Source organism: Micrasema longulum, unplaced genomic scaffold (assembly GCF_059751315.1).
Source record: "Micrasema longulum isolate JH-2025_06_02 unplaced genomic scaffold, ASM5975131v1 h1tg002848l, whole genome shotgun sequence".
NCBI classification, from domain to species: domain Eukaryota; kingdom Metazoa; phylum Arthropoda; class Insecta; order Trichoptera; family Brachycentridae; genus Micrasema; species Micrasema longulum.
The window spans coordinates 37,167-59,708 of NW_028279970.1; the positions used below are offsets into that span (position 1 = coordinate 37,167).

The 22,542-nt window shown below is 31.1% G+C and overlaps 1 long non-coding RNA gene across 1 annotated transcript in view; it reads right to left on the reverse strand.

Moving 5' to 3' along the window:
• The window catches only part of LOC148271483 (uncharacterized), a 57,105-nt gene extending 35,063 nt beyond the window's left edge, over nt 1–22,042 (reverse strand). Inside the window, exon 1 of the long non-coding RNA XR_015825083.1 lies at nt 21,428–22,042. This is a non-coding gene — a long non-coding RNA (uncharacterized LOC148271483). The remainder of the gene's footprint in view (nt 1–21,427) is intronic.
• Nucleotides 22,043–22,542: the final 500 nt, after the last annotated feature.

Here is a 22,542-nt window from a genome sequence, read left to right on the forward strand (position 1 = left end):
TTAGAACTTCATTTTAGACTTTTTAAGGCTAAGTAAAAATAATCTTCAATAGCATACATTTGATTTTATTGATCAAGCCAACATTCACTTTAATAAATATAATCATGGTTTATTAACAAAAATTATAATTTCTTTATCTACTACATACATACTTGGGTAATAGATTTCTCTGGATAATGTCTTGTCTACCTAACTAGGTACAACCTGTTTTAGGGCAGACATTTTTATGCAAAAAAGAACAATAACATGACTACCTACTAGTTGATTTACTTTATAACACTTCATGATAAATGGTATTTGAAAAACTATGTTATCAGTGTTACTAGTTTATATTCTATTCAAAGAACATATCTGATCTGTCGATAGAAAGAGTTCCTTCCAAAACTATAAACGTAAGTTATTTAAATAATAAAAGTTTGTAAAATTTTGTTTATTTCTTTGCATAAACCACTCTCATCTCTAGTTATGGGTCGACCGGTTAAAAATGTCAACTCTCTTAAGTCGTTGTTTTAAGATATTAAATATATAGACTCTGGAAATGAAAAAGTTAAAGCGACATGTAGCAACCTTACAAAAGAGCCAAATAAGGTTTTATTTTTAATTAATAAAAATATATCATACATACGTGTTATTTTCCCGTAATATCTACATAATCTTTATAATATATATAATTCCTCTGTACGTGTGATGTCACCGTACTCCTCCTAAACGGCTTAACTGTCTGGTTTTCAGAGAAATATAGATCTTTGCGCTGTGCGTGTTCGTAGATATTAAAATCTTTAATCGATTATGCAAAAAAGAAGTTAGGAGCATAAATGTTTTATTCATCGATCTACCAGGGTTGCATTCGAGGATAATGCATTTGCAAAAAAATAAAAAGATGTTGTTTTTTTGTGCATTAAAAAAGTTTGTCTTTGAATGTATACAAACAGCATTCATTTTTTGTGGATCAGATTCTTTCCTTAAATTCCTTATAATTTCTACCCATTTATTTCTTTTTAATGGGTTTTTAGTAATAATAAAATAATAATAAATTCAATACATTTTTAAAAATCGTATTCCTACATAAGTACACCCCTCTGTTGGTGAGCAGACCGGAGATTGACGATTGACATATTTGAAAAAATATTTATTTTATGTTTTGGAATTCAACCATAAACAAGTACCTAGGTAACTACTTAAATTCAATATTTGAATATTAATAATTTATTATTAAAGATTATTTTTTCTTTAATATCTCACATTTTTTGTAATCAAATGTTATTTTTAATACATTTAAGACTTCATGTGCAAACTCATGTGGGTAGAAATAATTCTAAATAGCACGATAAAACGTCACAAAAAAACACTTGAACTTACTCAAATCAATTAAAAATCCATGAAACCGTGATGTAATAAATTCACTTCCATTATATTTAATGCAAATAAAAAGACATTAAGAAAACCATAAAAATAAGAAGGCAATAATAATATTAATTAAGTTGAAAATGTCAAATTCTCGCCCACGTTGAGAGTTACGCACATCGTGTTGTATTACAAACAAAATGGTGCCTCGCTGAGTTTTCACCAAAATAACAGGTGAGGTGAGCAGATTGTGGAATTTTTAAATTGCTTCCTCGATTAAAAAACTCGGGTCCATGATTCTCCGAAGCCAGAGTGCGAGGAACACGAAACGTGGGTCGACCCCTAATCGTTTGGATATTATCATTTCAAATATTCATATACAACTTTATCAAATAATAGATTTATGTTGACCGGTAATAATCTTAATTAATATTCTTAAAAGTTCGAAAATTTATCTAAAGCTTTTGAGTCACACATATTGAGATACCTGAGCAATTTTTTATAGAATATCGGCTTGTTTGACCCAAAACTGCTCGGGATAATCGTTAATATAGGGCCTTACTTATTAGATTTCTTTATACCAGGTTTACATTAAGAAATAACTATACCCGGTTTAACTATTTATAATCGATATAAAAAAAGCTTACATATAAAAATATTTATTACCTTGAATAAAAATTCACAGGTTATTTCATGCTTAATTTTTTAAAACAGTCAAAACTGATATTTTCGCGTGCGCAGTAACTTTTAAAACAACACAAACAAACGTCAAAGTCAAATCGAGACTACTTTCAGAGTAATCGAGAACATGGAGAAAAACGTTAGAAAAAGAAATCAAAATTAGGACGAGGAGGAGAAGTTAAAAACGAATTCTATAGTTTATTCGTGTTTCTTTTTCTATCACAATTGATTAAAACACATACAAACATATAATATTTCAGATATTATTTAAACAAATAATTAAAAATCACTTGAATCGCATTGAGAAGGTCGCAGGACTTCGAAATCGTTTAAAATTGGGGAAAAAACTATCCATTTTGATTACCGAAAAATATGACTTTTGACAGATCGCGTGCTTATTCCAGCGTTATACCACATAATGTGCAGGTATAAGTTTCCAAGGTCCCTATCCCAGATTTAAACAGAGTTTAACTCTATGCGAGGTTTATAAGTAATACTTTTTGCTATACCATCATTATTCTACCACTATTCTCAAGCTTAACTTTATACTCGATTTATAAGTAAAGCATATAGTGATTTTAAAGTAAAATATTAAAAATTATATTTACATAACCAGCGCTTTAAATATCAGTAAATGTTTAGTATTATTTCAGTTCAGCACATCAGATTACCTAAAAAGAAAATTAAGTACTCGTATTTGGTATGGCTATAAAAAACTTTAAATAGTTCGTGCACTATTGTAATTGCTTCACTTTCTAAACGTTGGTAAATGAACTATAAAAAAGTATAAAAGATAAAAGTAAATGCGTATCAATTAATTCTAGTGAAGAGAAGGTTTAGATATTTTTATTGACATTAAACGCTTCTTATTTACATGTCGAAATAGCCATACCGTAATAAGCAAACTTTATTACGTCAAACCACGAGTAAGTCGATTTACAAACAGTAGGTAATAATTGTTTAAAACGCTCAGAGCTTTTATAATTTTTTTTTTTTTAATTTTTGCTACACATGCGGTAAACCTTTACGGCCGCGGCCAGTCAAATAAATCTTTAAAAACAGCAATCAATACATACAAAAATAAATACGGGTAGTAGACATAATGTACAAACAAAAGGCTTAAAAACCAATCACTTTCAGAAGAAATTTCATCGCCACTTTCAATATCACATTGATAAAAAAAAATGCAAATTTTTATTTTAAATTATTAAAAGAGTAGTATTTTTGAAGGTCTGGCCACGGATGCTGGGTTACAACACCCTCGAATCTCGTCGTCATACTTTTCTTGGGACACATTTTTATGTGTTGATTTCTGGAAAGATATACCTAAAATATATAGTTTGTATGTTCCCTATACCAGAGCCAGATCTCATGCACGAGTGTACGTTCCCAGAACCCCCATACGAATGCAATTCAGAAAGGGCAATTTGCTTGCTAAATACAGCTTCCGCACATAATATGGACATATGCAGTATTGTATGCGTTAATCAAACCAAATATGTTTATACTATAATTTTTGGAAAAGGCATTTTCGCCGTATATGTTAATAAAATAAAATAAAACAAAATATATTTCTGCACATATCGGCAGTTTAGCAGCTATCTCCTTTCCATTCCTTACCTTTTCTTCTTTCTTCCGAGATTTAATAGTCTACATTACGTAATGGATTTAATAACTCGTAAAGTAATCATCATCATCATTCCTTTTTTGCACCCAATGGTGCATAGAGCACTGCACTGGTACACCAATCGCAGTATATCTTGATCATTTTTGTAACATTAAGGTAAGATGATCAGTCTTACGGTTCAAGTGCCAGTCCAGGGACTATGAAATATTCTAGTTGGTAAAACACCTTTTTAAACTAATATTTCATGTCAACCATGTCGGGAATCGATCCCGAGACCTCTTCCATGATAGGCAAACGCGCTGACCACTACACCACGACTTGACCTAATGATGTAACGAAAGTTATGATGACTACAATTTTATTGTTAAATAAATAAATATGTAAGAGTAAAAGAACTAACCAGTCGAAAAGGCGGTCTAGTACTGGATAATTGAAGAGGAAATAAATTCAACTAATCTGACACTGAAAAAGTAAAATTAGAGACACACAAGTAAGTGTTTTGGCACGCAAGTATGATTATTAAGTTTGCACAGTAGGTACAAGGTCTCAACAATGTTTTGAGTATGTCCAAATGCTTGCAGACTGGCTGGATTTCCTCCTTAGGGAGTTATATAGGACTTCCATATTCCCTTCTCAAAAATGTTTTCCCTCTCTGTTGCGACACATTTAAGTACAAGGTCTCATTAAAGCTTAAAATTTTAAGGAAAAAGCTTCAGCTTTCTAGTCATAAATGAAGTTTCACTGATCAATTCATTTTGTTACGCAAATATTTCTCCCAGTATTCTTTACACATAGAAAATAATTTTAAATGGGATTTTTAAAACAATATCTGCTTTGGATAACGTACTACCGTTGACTTGAACGTCAAATAGTATACAACTTATTAAATTTTCGTATGAAGTAAGTAAAAATACATACAAATCTATAAATATTCTCACATATAACCCCACTGTAGGTAGGTTAAAAATACGCCACACCCACTAGATCGCAAAACTAAAACACCGGAATACCATTAAATTTATAACATTTTTTTATAAGATATCCTACAAAAAAAACATCTAAGAAACTTTCATAGATCTGTTTCTAAATAACCCGCCCCCAAAATCAGTTCGATAAATCAAAATCCCTAGATTCACGCTCCTACGCATCTGTTCTTATACAATATCATTTTAAAGCATTCATAAGAATATGTCTGGCGAGTTGCCTGCTTATACACTGTGATTTTTGAAATAAAAATTAATACAATTTAAGGCCTTATAAAAAAGACGATATTCTTGAAACCTGGGCAAGTTGGGTTGGAACCGCCTACCGCATTAAAAAGAGGAATAAATCCAAGAATTCAGAGAATGAATAAATTTTCCATTTATGTAAAAACAAAAATGTAACAGGTAATTTAATTTTTAAAGTCTCACAGTGAATACCATCATACGAAATTATACAATAATACGACGAGGCAGATAAAATTCCGTAGTAATTTTGATTTTAATTTAAAAAATAACACAGCAATTTAAGATGTACGTTAATGCCAAAATTCTCGTCAGAATTCAGTTTTGTGTATATATTTCATCAATTTCATGAAGTTTTTAAATTGCTAAGTGGTAAGATATAATTTTATGCCTGTATTATATGTTATTTTATGAACTTATATTCTTATACATATAACAAAGAAAAACAAACGAAATATCATACACTTTATTGCACACTGATATAAAAAAACACAAATAGATGTCAAATCTATTTATATGGGTTTGCACGATAGCGGGCGAGTTAGGTACCTACCCACTTCAAACATTATATCTAAAAAGTGTTTCCTTTGTTTGTTTGAGTTTTATAATACGTTGGAACTTCGTTTTAAACCGTTTTTTTACACGGATTCAACATAACACGATCCCAAAATTGAATACATATTTTTTTTAAATTAACATTAAACAATTCGTAATAGTAACATAATAAAAACTAAGCTTTTGAAATGCTCTACAATGTTCTTTCACTTACTTGGCGTATAACATATTATATTGATGAATAATCTTTGTTCCAATTTTTTAAAGTATTTTGAAGTCATTTAAAATAAAAATTAAGGTACAAAAGTTTTTTTTTTTTTTTACTTTTTCATACCCTTTTAATTTGTACTGTATCATAATTTCTATTCTGCTTTTGTAAATAATGTTATAGTTTAAAATATAAAAACGTCTGTAAATAAATATTGTTATCTGCATGTCCCTAAATGAGTTTTTTTTTTACTTCTTGGAAATATTATATAAAATTATGTATAATATATTTTCAATTTAAATTTTTAAAAATATGTTTTTTTATTAAAAAAAATAAATACTCGCGTTCTTACGATTTACCCAAATATTTCAATTTTGGGGGTCTTTTTTAATAGATTGTAGATATCTCACTTAAAAATGGTAATCAAGTTGTGGTAGAGTGAGGTTCGAACCTCAAACCTCTGATCCGTGAGCCCGGTTCAAATAAACATTTTTTTTTAAATCTCAAATTGATTTTTGTACGACAAAACCGATCCCACATTGTTCTTTTTAAGTACCTATACTTTTTATACCTGTTTTTTACACGGTACTGTGTGGAACGTATTCTTGTGTAAAAAGAGCTTCCAGTCTACAGTTGTAACTATTATTATTTTTGTGATTTATTAAAATAAATACTATTATTATAGTATTTTTTAATGGCCGTCTCATGTTTGGAATGGCTAGGATAACAAGAATATTATACAACTTTATATTATACCAAAAAATACCTACAATTTTTATTAAATTTTTAATGGCAAAGTCTTTTATTTTTTTTCTTCTGCACTTGGTTTCATTTATAAAGAAATTTGAGAAGAAATAAACTTCGAGTATAAGCTATTCAACATTTTTTTATAATAAAAATAAGAAATATTAGCGTTCTTATAATTTACTAAAATACTTCGATTTTGATGGCCATTTTCAACGAGTTGTAAATAACTCACATTAGAAAATGGAAATCAAGTAAGGGTAGAGTGGGGTTCGAACTTTGGACCTCTGATCCGTGAGTTCGCAACACTAGCCACGAGGCCACAAACAGATTCAAATTTTCGCCAAAATTCATTTCTTTTTCAAGCCTCTAGTTTTTTTAAATTTTTTTTATTTATAAATCATATAACATAAAGTATTTTACAAGTGTTTTTTACGTTGAATTACATTCCCAGGAGTTACAACAACTCAATTCGGGACATAAATAATATTGACATTTAGAAAATAGCACATGTTCAGAACAACTAAGAAATAGCACAACAATATGCGTATATATGTGTGTATATATATATTTAGAATTCTTAACAACTTATTTACAATTTGTTTTTTAATTTTAACATTGTTCTTATATTCATATTTTTAATCTTTTTTTTTATGCAAAGTTTCGCTTTTTATTTTGCATTGCAGTTTGCTTTTTATTGTTTCTACATGTATATAAAATCTTTTTTTATTTCTTTTAATGTGTTGTGTATTTATAAAATTATTACTTTCTTTGTTTGTAGTTACCTGTATATTTTTTTTTTATACTTATAAGTATATGAAAATGTTTTTTTTTTTGTTTGAATTCTTTACAAGTTACTTACAATTTGCTTTTTAATTCAATTAATTTTATTATATCCATATAAAATTATTTTTTTCTTTTTTACTATGTAAAGTTTCACTTTTTATTTTGCATGGCAGTATGCTTCTTATTGTTTCTAAATGTATACAAAAAAGCATTGTTTATCTTTTAAATTTTTACGCACTATGTTTGTACTTAACTGTATATTTTTTGTAAATGCCCCTTGGGCGTATTGTAAAATTATATAAATAAATAAATATACATATACGCCAAAAACCTTTTCTTACACAAGCAGAATAAAAAAAATTTTTTTAAAAACTTGTTATACTGTGCAAAAATATTTTTAATGCTTGTATTTTTAATGAATAATTTGGTTATTTGTCGACAAAGTAAGAGGGGTGCGTTAGGATTCCGCATGAATAGCGAATCCAATATGTATTGTGTTACCTCCTCACCGCAGTCAAACCGTAAAGGGGTGCTTTTTGGGTGGTCCAATTGACTACCCATCTGTGAATGGAGAACAGAGCTACCAACACGTACTGCTGAGCACACACCGCACCAATAAAGACCTACATTACATAATGTATTTATTACTTTTCACTGACTATCTACTCCATACTACACTCGGGCCCTATAAAAGGCAATTACGCAGGGCAATGGCGCGCTGTTAACGAACTAAAACTCACGATATGTACGTTTATTTGTAGACGAAATATAAACAAAACTATTAAGCCGCCATATAATATAGCCACGAAATGCTAATAATAGAGAATATTGTATAATTTAAAAAAGTTATGTAAATCATGAATATAAAAACTAATTAGCGAATAAAATCCTAACACGATTCTTGATTTAGGCTATTTTTTCAGTAAAACCAGCTTCAGACTATTTTAAAAAATAAACAGCCAAGCATCTAGCATTCATAGTTGGCTAAAGTAATTTAAGTTCATTACATAATAAACAATAAATATGTCCAACAAGTCTAAGAAGAAACAAATAATTTTAATTATAGGTTTTCTTCTTTCATTCTCCCTTCACGATTCTGCATTAAAATTACCTTCTGCTACGAAGTGTACGGGTTAGCAAGCACGTTGTCGAGTCCTAGCAAGGTCGGCATGCTATATTTATTTTAAGATGTTTTTTTTTATAGTCCCTTGACTAGTATCTGAAGTTTAAGACTGATGATTTTAGCTTCACGTAATGAATTATCGATGTGTTAATACTGTTAATAGTGCGAATAAGGAAACGACAATGGTTATGAAGATTTTCGAACAAGCTAGAAATTAAAATTAAATGATTAAGCACGTTTTGTGGGTTGTTTTGTAGTTGATTTAACACTTGGAAAATAAATTTGAATACCCCTTGTATCTCTCTATATGTAAGATTAAGGGGAATTATGCTAATGAATGGTGAAGAAATCATCTTAAAGGACACAACGGCCATTGTCAAGTCACATATCACGCTTATTTCTCATTATAATACGTTGTTCCATAATACAAAATAAGTTAAGTAGTACCTTTCCGTACAACTGTTGGCTTAAGCTAATATTATGTGGGTGTTTTGACGTGGGCAGTAGTGTGATCCGTATTGAAATGTAGATACTCAGCCTTTGAAAGTAATTATTTATAACATAGAAGAAACAATCATTTTATTTTTAGCACATAAATAACAAAATAAGTTGTTCAAAACATAAGTGATAACATCAGATGAAAATTAAACGTAAAATATAGATATAGGTATATCGTTTGTGTTTCCTTAAGTCCAAGCGGATGAATAATATATTTATATGTATATATAAACATTTCCCGAAAATGTTAATAAAGACTCGAGTCTTCCTTTAGTTTTGCATATTCACTATCAACTTTTTTAAAACTAATTAAGTGAAAATGTAATATTTCTTTACAATCCAATCGCGAAAATAACAAAACAAAGAATCTTTAAACGCTTTCATTGTACCCCTTACTGCAGTACTGTCAATTAGTGATCAATCAAATACACGTGGTCAGTACAATCACCTTTTTCTAATTTCCCAGTATGACAGGGAAGGAATACAGTGTTAGTTCCAAATTGAGACCGCGGCCACTTGCTCCAGATCCCGCTTCGGAAAGGAAGAAGAACGTAGTAATGCAAACAAATTAAACAACGACACAAAACTCAAATACATATATGAAACATTAGAATAATTTGCCCCATACAATATGCATACAAGCAACAGAAGAAAAACAATACGTTTACCAAAGCACATAAGTACCACAAATTATCAAGACACTACTGCAAAGTCCTAACCCAGATACTAACATGATGCCTATCGAACTCGGGCGAAATTACCTCTCGTCATGACACTGATCCCTCGCAAAAACCCTAATTGTCCTAATACCAACAGTAAGAACAATCCTGTGCAAAGACCCTAATCGTTCTAACAACCTCTCAAACTTTAGAGCAGACGAAACGGGTCCTAGAGCATGGTCATCTTGAGTTAGTCTACTACTTAGATTTGTAATTTACCACTTCCCTTCTATGGGACAAGAACAACACAGACGGACAAAAATTCAGTTCAGACAACCGAAGCTAGTACCCAAGTATGTATTTGTTTATCTTAATATAGGTCTGTGTGTGAAATAGATCAGAGTCCTAGACTAGTAATTTTGACTAGATGTCTGCTCTCAGGCAAAAATTCTGAAAAGGAAATTCGAGCGGAGGTAAGTCCGCCTCATTTTGTAATGGTTGGCGCGTTCGGCTGCCATGCTTGAGGTCACGGATTTGATTCCGGGCAAGGTAAAGTAAATACTGTTTAAAAGGTGGTTTTACACTGCAATATATTGTATTTATTTATTTCACATGAAACACCTCACTGGGCATAGCCCGTGTCGAGGCATTCATTCACATTATTTTTTTATATTATAGTTACAGTAGTTGATATTTATAACAATATATGCGTATACATACACACATACATAAATGTATGCATAGTACACATACATATATAAATAAATAGCAAAATCAATCATAATAATAGCAAAAAAATCGTAATAACACACATAGGTACTGTGTAGATATTGAGCCGAGAAGCATGCCCCCGTCGCGGGCTATTTGGCTCCTCTACACCGGCCAGCTGCCGGTCCTTCAACATCCGCACAAATACCTATATACATATACGACAATGATGATAATCAAAACACTATATGGATATTGTCCTGGACCGGACTGAAATATGAGATCGTATAACGAGCACCTTTATGCAACAGATGATCGAGCTACACTGTACGAGGTGTACCAATGCAATGTCCTATGCATCATCAGGAGAGATAAGTGTTGTGATTTCAATTTCAAATTCAATTTATAAATGAACATTACAATATGGAGATCTTAATTCATAGATATAGAAAAAATAAAAATAAAAAAACAGTAAAATTAGATATACATTTATAAAAATAACATGTAGGTAAACATAATATCTTGAAAATAATATGTTCAAAAAGTAAGAGAATCTTGTAACGATTTAATGATTTGATGTCCGTGCTTTAATGTTATTCTTATTTTGTATTAAATCAAATTAAGACTTAAGACAATTATTGTTGCGTATTTGTCAAAATGGACAAAATGTGTTCCACCAAAAATTAAAATAAAACCACCAATTTTTCCCATTCCAACAAAATCGTTTTTCTTGTTTCTTTTTTCTGCTTTGAGTTTTTTTCTTTTACTTTACTTTCTTTTGTACAACTGGTCATTCCGTTTTATGTGTATATGCGTGTCAAATTGTATAGTGATGAAATGAGTGGACTTATTTCATATCGACGACTAGTTGTTAGGAGCACCTTTCCGAGGAAACGACCTTATCATTACTATGAATCACGAAAAGATAAATAAAGAAAAGTCAAGAAATGTCTCAGCTATATTTTCTCTTTAAACAGCTTTCACGTTGTCCCATTTAGGGTTTAATTGATAATAATTAAAATTCTACGACTCCATATAAAGATTAACAGAGTAACATTCATGGAAGAAATCGTACTAAAAGAAAAAAGTAATATACCTACATACACAAAAAAAAAGATTTCTATTTTCTACGAGAAGTTGAGGTGAAAAACTAAAATTCTAAATTTATTGCAACAGAGAAGGAAAGCATTTTTGAGAAATTAATTTAAAAGTCAAGGCATTTACAGGGCTTATGACCTGTCATTTTTTGATTTAGGTGGCCACTTTACACTGTATAACATCCACTATTCTCCTTATTTTTTTTATTTATTAAGGAAAAACAACAGTTATTATATAAGAATACAAAATAAAAAAATAGTACATACATCCAGTTAAAGTTTTTCACAAATATAATGAGAGAACATGTTACACAGTAAAGAGAAAAATAATATATTATATAAGACATGAGAGAAAAAAAAGAGCTCTTAAGAAGGTTAAGGGACGAGGAAATAGAGTGGAGGAGTGGAGGAGAGGGATTTTTATAATATAGTTGACCAATTCAAAATTTTGAAATTATAATAAAATAAACATAATTAAAGGAACATAAACTTATTACACACTGACTAATGTTTTATTTTACATTGTTTCAAAAAGTTTTTTCTTGAAGTCACAAAATTTGGTATTAAAAATATCTAAATGGGGACAAAGTAAATTAAATCTGGAGCAGCTACGATAAATAAACGAGTTTTGAACATAATTTTTTTTGGCAATAAATTATTTAAAAAATTAACTTGTCGTGTTGACTTTACGGGACAATTGATTGAAATACGCTCAAAGAGTTATGGACTATCGATAAAATTGTTTAAACTTTTGAAGATGAAAGACAGATCAGAAATGCTTCTACGTTTAGTAAGGGAAGTTAAACTATGAAAGGAAGAAGAGACTTCATACGAGTCAAAACATGTAAGAGATTTACGATCCAGAAGTTTAAGGAATCCATTCTGTATTTTATCTAGTTGTGATATATAAATTGTATATCGAGGATTCCAAACAACAGATGCAAACTCAAGATGGCTGCGAACGTATGCATTATATAAGATTATGTTTTAACTTCCACGTTTCCTCAACTCTTCCATCTGTTGCATGACTTGAATTAAGAGCAGACACCTTTATTGATGCGGGTGAGGTTCATATGGCTGAATTCTTTCACCTACTAGGTAACCCCTGATTATACGTTTTATTTTTTATACTTCTTTTTAAAGCAGTTTGTTTAATCAACAATATTTTGAGTATGTCAAAAATGTTTGCGGATAGGCTGGATTTTAAAATCTGTATAATATAAAGTGCATACGAAATGCATCATATTTTATTTTTTTAAATTAAATTTATAACTGAAAAATACCATCTACCTGGCAATGAATTCAATCTTTCAAATTAAAGATCAATTTTATTTTTTTAATTTTTAAAAACACATGAATATTATAGATTGTCGGTACCATTTCAAAGAAACAAGGTTAACTTATAAAAATCTATTGTTAACTGAGTCTTAAAAATCGGTATAATTAATAAAATTTATGAAAAGTTCACTATTGAATTATTTTTGTTTTAACCAAAAATAATGTATTAAAACTTAACTTTCCGCATATTTATCAATAAAGTATTTGAACAATAATATATTCTGCCTTAACTCAATCGTTGTTATACAAGAGTTTGTAAAGAAAACGATCCCAAATTCTACGAAATCTAAACTAATACCAAAAATAAAAAAGGCTCCGAAGCTCCATCAACAGAATTGATCGCTTCTTTATTAACTGGAACTAATATCCCGAGTATTAAAAATGAACAAAAAACCTCAAATCGCATTAATGGAGTTGCTTGTACGCGTCATATTTATTCAAAACTGAGATGGACAACATTAAAGTAAATGTTCTTTATAATGGACCGTTCACATTCAAATTATAACTGTGCAATTTGATGAAGTGTATTTTAATGGATAGAGTCGTAAAACCAGCCACGTCAACTTTCCTAAAGGGAAATATTTATTTATTTTACACTTTTGTACATTTAAACTATATAAATATACATTATAAGAGCGGGCCTTGCCTTAAACAAATATTTTATGATAACCCTACCGAAAATCAAACCCAGGACCTCAAGTATAGTAGGCGAACACGCCAACCACTACACCACGAGGCAATTTTTTATCTATTAGATTTCCTTTCTCAAGATTACCTGAGAGTAGCCATCGAGTCGGAAGGACTCGTCCAGGGTCCTGGTTTTATTGCACACACAGCAGGGACGATCATCCAAATAAGCGATTATGCGCAGCTTACCATTATATTAGGTTATCCATAACAATATTTTACGTTAACTTTGTTTACAGAAAAACAAACAAATAAATATTATTTCTTATAAATCATTGCCATTGTTTGTATTTTTCGAATATTAATTAAACACGTCCAGCGCTAGCAGTGAACCATGAATTTAGCCGATTATTCCAGCTTATTTCTTTATACAAATAAGTTTACTGTATTTTGAACATCTTAAACCCAGTGGCAGTTTTTTTCTCCTGTAGTAAGCTTTCAGATTGCACAAATTATTTGAAGACTCTCGATTTGGAAAACAGTATTTTGATATTTTTTTCTTAAGGTGATTCTAAACGAAAATACAAAACTAATTATTCATAGATGGCGCTTTTATTATTTTTTATTGAAAAATGCCATTTTCACGTTTATTTACAATGGAAATTTTACAAAACTTGGTTTGCGGAAACTTTACACTATATTGATTGTAACAAATACCATAGCAATATAATTTAGGTTCTTTCCACAAAATGGTATACAAAAAAAACAAAAAAAAACTTTTAAATAATTAGTTGCATATTTTTGTTTAGAATCACCTTAAGGGCTGTTTTTCTTTGACCACCATTAATTTCATGCAGTCATATCGCAGGACACGTGGCGCTTGACGCAGCTGTTTTTAGAATTATTCATCTCAAGAACAAATCGGCCGGTTGACATTTCATATTAAATCGTAATGGGAATACCTAATACCTACTAAATTCATTGGGCTGTTTGTTAATAAAATAATGGATAATATAGCTACATAATATAATATATCACGAAGTTTATAATAATCGTCATTTGAGTTGATTTCATAGATGAGATATGTTGTTGTATTACACAGAACCACTGAAAAAATGCAAATTTATTGTACTCGTATGTATAACATTTATTATATTATGTAGGTAAAAATTTGTGATATTTTTTTATGGTTTACCTGTAAATAAAATCACTATTCGCCACTGTTACACAGTAATAAAGATAAATAAAAAATAAACTGAAATATGTATTATGCACTAAATTGTTTTAGTTCCGTCATTACATATTTCACTTTCTTTGATATTGTAATCGCATTTCAGTTGAAGAAAAAAAAAATATTAATCCTTAAAAAATCAGCATTTTTAGTCAATATCTTATTTTTTCGCATTTCGTTGCATAATATAATAGAAAACCCTCCATACCACTTTCCTGTCGTATGTGCGCTTGAAAATTTTGCTTTGCAATATTAACAATAGAAATACGTTTTTCCGAGATGCGAAGGCGTGTATTTTATGCTTTTTGTTAATATTAAAATAATTCAACTTTACCTGCAAGCGAACGAGAGTCAACGAAAGAGTATTTAAAAAACGAGATTGGACGTAGGTACTGCAATTAAGTGTTATTATTTCCGCAGAAAATGCATTTTGAGATATCCCCGCGGATTTAATATAGGTATGCGGTGTGCCTCAGGCAAGAGGTTCTCTCTGATATCTGCTGTAGTAGATACCTATAAATGTACATACCTAATCTTAGCTCATGCGGAGTGTAGACTTCAAGAGAAAGTTTGCAGGTACTGTCTTACTTCCTGCAAAACGTTGTCAGTTGTCTTTATAAACATCTGCCAACTACCAAACGTGTCATTTAGTTGTCAATGACTTCATAGAAGGGAAAAGTGAAAACTTGTAACTAAATATCATATTATAATTATTTTATTCAAGATCCAGCGAGACGACGCCGCGCCGCGACAATGCAACAGTGCACAGCTCTATATAGATATACGTACATATTTATATGTACACATACGGAGTCCGTCTATTAAGATGAAATATAGATATTAGCAAATTAAGCCAACACTTAATTTATTACTAGACTTTTTTATTAAAACATTAAGAGCGTCGAAGCGTAGTTGTCGTTTAAAGTAAAACATCGATGGTTTTTTCATAAAACCTATTAATGTTCAGCGTTTTCTAAAAGTATGAACTCAATAAATATTCGATTCTACCCGAGATATTTTGAAGATGATCAAAAATAAAATTAACTTAACTCTGAGATACGATCAAAGTACTTGCTAACACTAAATTCAAATATGAAACTCTCATATTTTTAAAAAACTATAAAATTCCTTTTTTCGTACCCCAACCTTGATATGTTAGTAAGAAGCGTATGGTATTCATCTATCTATATATTAATTATAGATACATACATGGCAAAATAACTTTAGAAATTAAATCAAGGATAATAACGATATTTTGTCGATTTTACAAAATAGAATACATATACATAAATACGTATATCTTTTAAGCTGCTTTCATGTGACATTTAGAACTGCCAATTACATAGTTTGAATGAGCAGCTGAAAATTGAAAGTTCGCCAAGTACAACTTGCACAATATATCGGCTTCGATCTCCAGCCAGAAATGTACCTACTGCCCGCACTTCCTTCCAAGTAGATACAATTCTTCCAAACGAAAACCCGTCGAAACAACATTTTGGAAGCTTCGCGAACCTCATTTTTGTGCTCGTACAAACTTCATGCTCTTGAAAGTATGCAAGAGTATTTTTATCGCCATTCTCCAGATGGAGACGAGTCAAAGACACATCCCAAGAGAACACAATTTGAGCTTATTAACATCCGCATTGTCACGAAATGTCTTTTGCGAATTCCCGAGGAATAAAAATGCTCATTACGTTCATAATAATTGCTAATAATGCAAATAATACAGACACGTTATTCAGGTATGTGTCCACGGAATTATCCACCTTTAAAGGGGTATGGGCGGTTTAAAATGCCGGAAAGGTAACGAATTAATAATAACATATAAATAATACAGATTTTATGTTTCAACACTGTTAAAAAAAATATTTTTTACTAGCGACCTAGTAAACTTGCAAATCCACCAAGGAATGTCAACAGCCGATCTATTAAAAATATCAATTTTAAGCATCATGGCATGAGTATTAAAAGAGTTGAAAAAATAACAAATACTGTACATATTTTAACAATTCTAGCCTTCCCTACTTTCGGCCGAAGTTTGTCTCGTAAATTAATTACTTAAATTACTACGAATGTTTCAAATTTTAGATGTAACCCAATTTTTATTGAAATATAGAAAGTCTTTTTTATAAAATGATAAAAAACCTATTAATTTTAGCATATGTGATAAAAGTTAATATTTTTGTTACCAATAATAATCCGTGTTGGTAGTTAACCTCGCATAATGGAATGATCGTGCTGTTCTGTTGCAATATACTTGGGACTGGTTTCTTTTCAAACTTGGCGTATTTGTCATCCTGTTCTGTACGAAATAAAAAATATCAAATTCACATTTCACTCGCAGAATAAATTGGATGTGGACACTGAACACTGAACAACTATACACTACAGAGGTAGAACCTACAAATTGAATTTAAATAGTATCAATATACAAAAACACGAAAAAAAACATGTAGGTAACGACATTCTTCAATTCCGCGATTACATTCTTTACCTGTAATGTATCTACTATTTATTTTTAATGCCTACAACAATCATTCATAAAGTCTATTTAAAATGTTCATTCTTTTTCATGCAATGGTTTCTTTGTTTTTAATGTGTATGTATATAATTTAATTATATGTAGATTTTTTTCGGCGCGTTTGCCTACCATGCAAGAGGTCTCGGGTTTGATTCTCGACATGGATGACAAGAAATATTTATTTGAAAGAGTGTTTTTACACTAAAATATTTCATAGTCCCTTGACTGGTGCCTAAAGCGTAATACGCTTCATGTAACAAAATTGATCGAGATATGCTACGATTGGTGTACCAATTCAGTTCCCTACGCACCATTAGGTGCAGAAAGGGAATGATGATGATGATGACATTTTTAAAATATCATTAGTGTATTTTTTTTCAATATTTTTCAATACCTTTTATTTTTTGTTTTTTACAATTTTTTAAACTTTTTATTATTTTCTTTTTTTTCTTTATTAACTGATCTTTTATAATTCATAATTATAAAATTGTATGAACATAACGAATAATGTAATAACATTTTTTTTTATCAGTTTCTATAAGGTTAAGATTTCCTTTTTATTACATTACAGCATTGTTCTATCGTTTTTTAAAATTTATTACGTTTTTTTTTTTTTTTTAATACTTTGTACTCGCCTTTTATTTTTGCGTCGTTAAATAAATAAATAAAAAATAAACAATAATTTTATGTGATTATTGTTTAGTCTGAGAATTTTCTGCTGTGATTCACCACTGGTTTAGATCTCTTGGCCTGTTGCAGTGTAACTAAAAACACGAATACAAAAAAATAAAAATAATTATCACATTTTGTGAAAATACCAGCTTCAAAAAAACACTTAACTTTTATTAAGAAATCTAATAACTGATCAATTTTGAATTCAGTTGAATAAATACACATCTCGAGTCTCGACTCGATTTAAAAAAAAACTCAAGTCAAAATTAATGACGAATAGTAAAATACATCCAATATGACTATGAACGGTGTATGTACTAGCAAGTAAGTGTAATTGCACTTATAATAATTATGAATATCGGAATATCTCCGGAAACGTGTAGATTGTACAAAGTAATGTGTAAATAGGTGACTCCTAAGTGTTGGAATATGCATCCGAGAAGTTATCTCGAATAATATTAATATTACGATGTCATTATACTAGTTTTGTGGTATCTTTAATATCTCATTTTTGTATGGTGTGATGGCTAGGGTATTGACGGAGGAAAATGACGCAGGCGTGTAATATGGCCCACTTAATATTATTTCGCACAACCCACAAGGCATTGAGAAGGCATATTGAAGATTTCTATGGCATATTTATTTTGCTGTGATTTAATTTAGTTTTTTTAGCAGAGTAGTTGGTATGTATTTATACCAGATTCCTATTTGTTGAAAAACAATTTATTACATAGCGTTGATATAAAACTAAGTTTATCATAACCCATTACTAATGTGATTGACTAAAACCCGTACACCTAAAGCGTTAAACTAATCATCAACAAAAATTATCCAAATACGCTGCAATTGGAATACCAATGCAGTGCCCTATGCACCACTGGGTGCGGATAGGGAAATTATGGTAATTTTATTACTGAAACAGTATCAATCGTGTGCTTAAGATATCATGCCATGATAACAAATTTAGTAAGCATTGCGACTATCTTACCATTTAAAAAAATATTGTTCAAATAAAGTTTTCTTTACATGTATAATTCTATAAATGATGTTCTATCTCTGTTGTATTCTATTTCTTTTCACGTTCCCAACCATGTCACCAGAAGTCAAAATCTGCTACTTATTAAATCTAAGAGATAACTTTTGATTTTATGCCTCTATGTCCAGTCACATAACTTGGAATTCTTTGGGATATGTCTTCCGGCTTTTCAAAGATCTCTTCGCCTCTAAAACAGTGTGGGATGAAAATGTATTGCCATGGTTTAGCTAGAAGCCTTATTTGTTTATCGTGTTTATGAATATATTGTAAACCATTATTTTATTGCCCTTATTAGTCTTTGCTACATAGTTTTGTGTTCTTTTTGTTCAGTTTAATGGATGTGTGTATCTTCATGTAACTGTTGTGATTGGCTAGGATAAATATACGATACCTTGGTGTGCCATATTTACCTGCCTGACTCTACCGTCATCGTTAGCCGTCGTGACGCTAATGTCTTCATCCTCTCCGAAAGTGTCGTTAGAATGAATTTTTATTCCCCATATCAATTTACAAACCGATGAAGATGTCCAGCGAGGGTTGAGGTTAAGATCAAACAATAAACTCGACAATTTATGAAGGTCCCATTACAGATGACAAGAGGTTTGTACCAGAGGCTTAAGAATTTCATCCGGCGATAATAATAATCTGTATAACTCTATACGGACATTTTCTGTTGCATTTATTCCAGTATCGTCTTAATATTCATAATATGGATACCACAGATAACATTGCGTCGTTGAGGCTGCATAATATTTAAATAAGATTCATCTGAATTATATTTATGTATGTTTTAAGCTCTTCATTTGTTCGGTATTTCAATATTTTTGTCCTTATAAAGCGAAAGTTTGGACATTTTATACGCGGAAAGAAGGAAAAATCATAGGGAGGATAAATTTAATACTTAAATATCATCATCATTATCTTTGCGCACCTAATGGTGCATAGGGCACTGCATTGGTACACCAATCGCAGCGTATCTTGATCATTTTTGTTACATTGCTTTAAGTACCAGTCCTGGCACTTTAAAATATTCTGGTGTGAAAACACCCTTTTAAATAAATGTTTCATATCAACCGGCGCCGTGGCGCAGTTGGTCAGACGGCTATCTGTGAAACTGGCGTCGCGGGTTCGATTCCCGCCAGTTGCAAGAAAAAAATCAAAGAAAGATTTTTTTCTCAATTGGTCTGGGTGTTGTGGTGTATTTTTCATTACCTCCTTCCATATCCCTTCTATCCCACCTGCTGACAAGGCTCGAAATAGAGGCTTAGCGGGTTATTCCTTTAAAAAAAAAAAAAAACCATGTCGGGAATCGAACCATAAACCTGTCGCATGGTAGGCAAACACGCTGACCATTACACTACGAGGCCAACTTCAATATACTCGACGTCGACGACTTCGACTTATATATAATTAAACTTCTTAGATTTTCACGGCCGTTAAGATGCACAATAAGTTTTTCTGGGTTATTATGCCTATTATATATAATTAATAAATTTCAATAAAACTTAAATATATTTTTAAACGTTGCCTAATAAGTCAAGTTTTCAGCTCTTTAATTCAACAGATGGAATAATTTTAAGGAATGTTTATGTTCAAACATAGGCATAATGGTGTACCTATATTACAGTATGTAAAATGCCCGCTTTACATAAATGAGTTAAAATATCAAATACGTGGATAATATTTTGAGTACCTACGTCCAAATATATTTGTAGACCAATACTGGAATATAACCCTCTTTGGATTTCATCTAAACAGACAAATATCTCAACAGTGACTAAGGGATTAGTTCTTTAATAGTTCTCAACCGAGGTGAAAATTATTGGAGAATGTGAAAATCTTAAATATTTAAGTAAAAATAACCATTTTCCAATAAAAACATGGCAATTAGGTACAAAAATAGATTTTATACCTACTGCTACATATTTATTAACTTATTATTTTCCCGTATCCGGGCGGAATAAAGAATACAGTTGTGTAGGTAAAGTGGAACCAGAACTCTTCATCATTCATCATCATTTCTCTATCCGCAACTAGTGGTGCACAGGGCACTGTATTGGTGGAAGGTAAGGTTATCGATCTTTCGATTCAAGTGCCAATCCAGGAACAGTGTGCAGTGTGGAACAATCTTTAGAACCAATATTTCACTTCCACCGTGCCAGAAATTTAACCCAGAAACTCAAAAATAGTAGGCGAATTCGCCAACCACTATATAACGAGATGGACTTGTCTCCACTCGATTTTGTTTTTCATGATTTTTTTTCCTTGGAGTAGCCGTCGAGTCAAAAACGTACGTCCAGGGTTCTGGTTCTTTTTTTACATTTAAAAATGTATTCTTTATCCGCCCTGACACAGAATGGTAATGGTCAGCAAAGTTGCCTTGGAGATAAAAATACTATGAAATCAAAGGAAGATTAATTTGGCAGTGTACTTGTTAGGGCGTTTGCTTACCATGCGTTAGATCTCGGGTTCGATTCCCGACAAGGTTGACGTGAAATATTTATTCAATTAGCGGCTTTTTATTGCGATATTTTATAGTCTCTGGACTGGCGTCTGAAGCATAAAACTAGTATTTTTTCCTTCATGTATGTATGTATGTAACAAAAATGATCGCCAATACGCTGCGATTGAAGTGGGTAGGTACCTACTAACGAAGTATCCTACGCACCATTTGATGCGGATAAGAGAATGATGATGATCGAATTGTAAAAAGCACTAAAAATCAAATTAAATAATGGGTACTTACAAACATTATCTCAGTAAAACTAAAATTCACTTAACTTTTGCACTCACTGATTCAATAATAAATAAATTCAAACAAAAGTGATACGCAATAACCAAAAGACAATACAATTATGAATCAAATTTACTGGTTTTGGTTCAATTAATTATTATACCCTTTTAAATTTTAAACAATATTCCGCGTTTCAGGCACTTACTTACCTCACTGTTTCGAAATAACAAAAATAAATTAACTTCTAACGAATTCGTTATGTTTGATGCACAGAGTACTTGCAGTTTTTCAATAACAAAAAGCAATGGGAAAATTACACATTTTGCATCCAACACACGCAGAAATTAATTAAGTACACGATTGTTTGTAAAAATAGCGGCACAAAGCACTCTTTTGAAAATTTACTTTTATAAGTAGCAACACAAACTGGCTTTAACTTTCATGAATTTGAAATTTGAATATTCGTTTCAGTAAAAACAATATTTATTTCTATGTTTATAGCACTGGGCGTTCTTATACACTATACAAAGCAGGTGCGCAGGCGTCCGCTCGCAACCGCCATATTCTCGAATTGGTTAGGAATGGAATTTCAAATACGAATCTCATACAACGCCACCGCAGGCTGGCAAAGGTAAACAGGTAGGTAGGCAAGGATGCAACAATGGTGGTATGTATTTATCCCTCTCTCGCGCGTTAGGTCATATCCGTAAAGAAGAGGATGTCAAGTAATGGTTGCTTTCATAAAAAGGTATAATGTAGGGGAAAATTTTGTTACAAAAATTAAAATAGGTAATACAATTTCATATAGAAAAGCGTTTTGAAGAGACTCGGTGATTTTTTGAACATGAAAATTTCCCTTGAGCGGTTCTATTTACGGCTGCCAGAGTTGCAAACCACAACACAAGATGAATAAATGTTTAATATTTTCGCCAACAATATTGATTCTATCAAGATCGACAGACATTTCAAGAGAGATGAAGAACCCGTCGGCCTCGTGGTGTAATGGTCAGTGCATTTGCCTACCATGCGAGAGGTCTCGGGTTCGATTCCCGACATGGTTGATATGAAATATTATTTAAAGGGGTGTTTTTACACTAGTATATTTTATAGCCCCAGGACTGGCACCT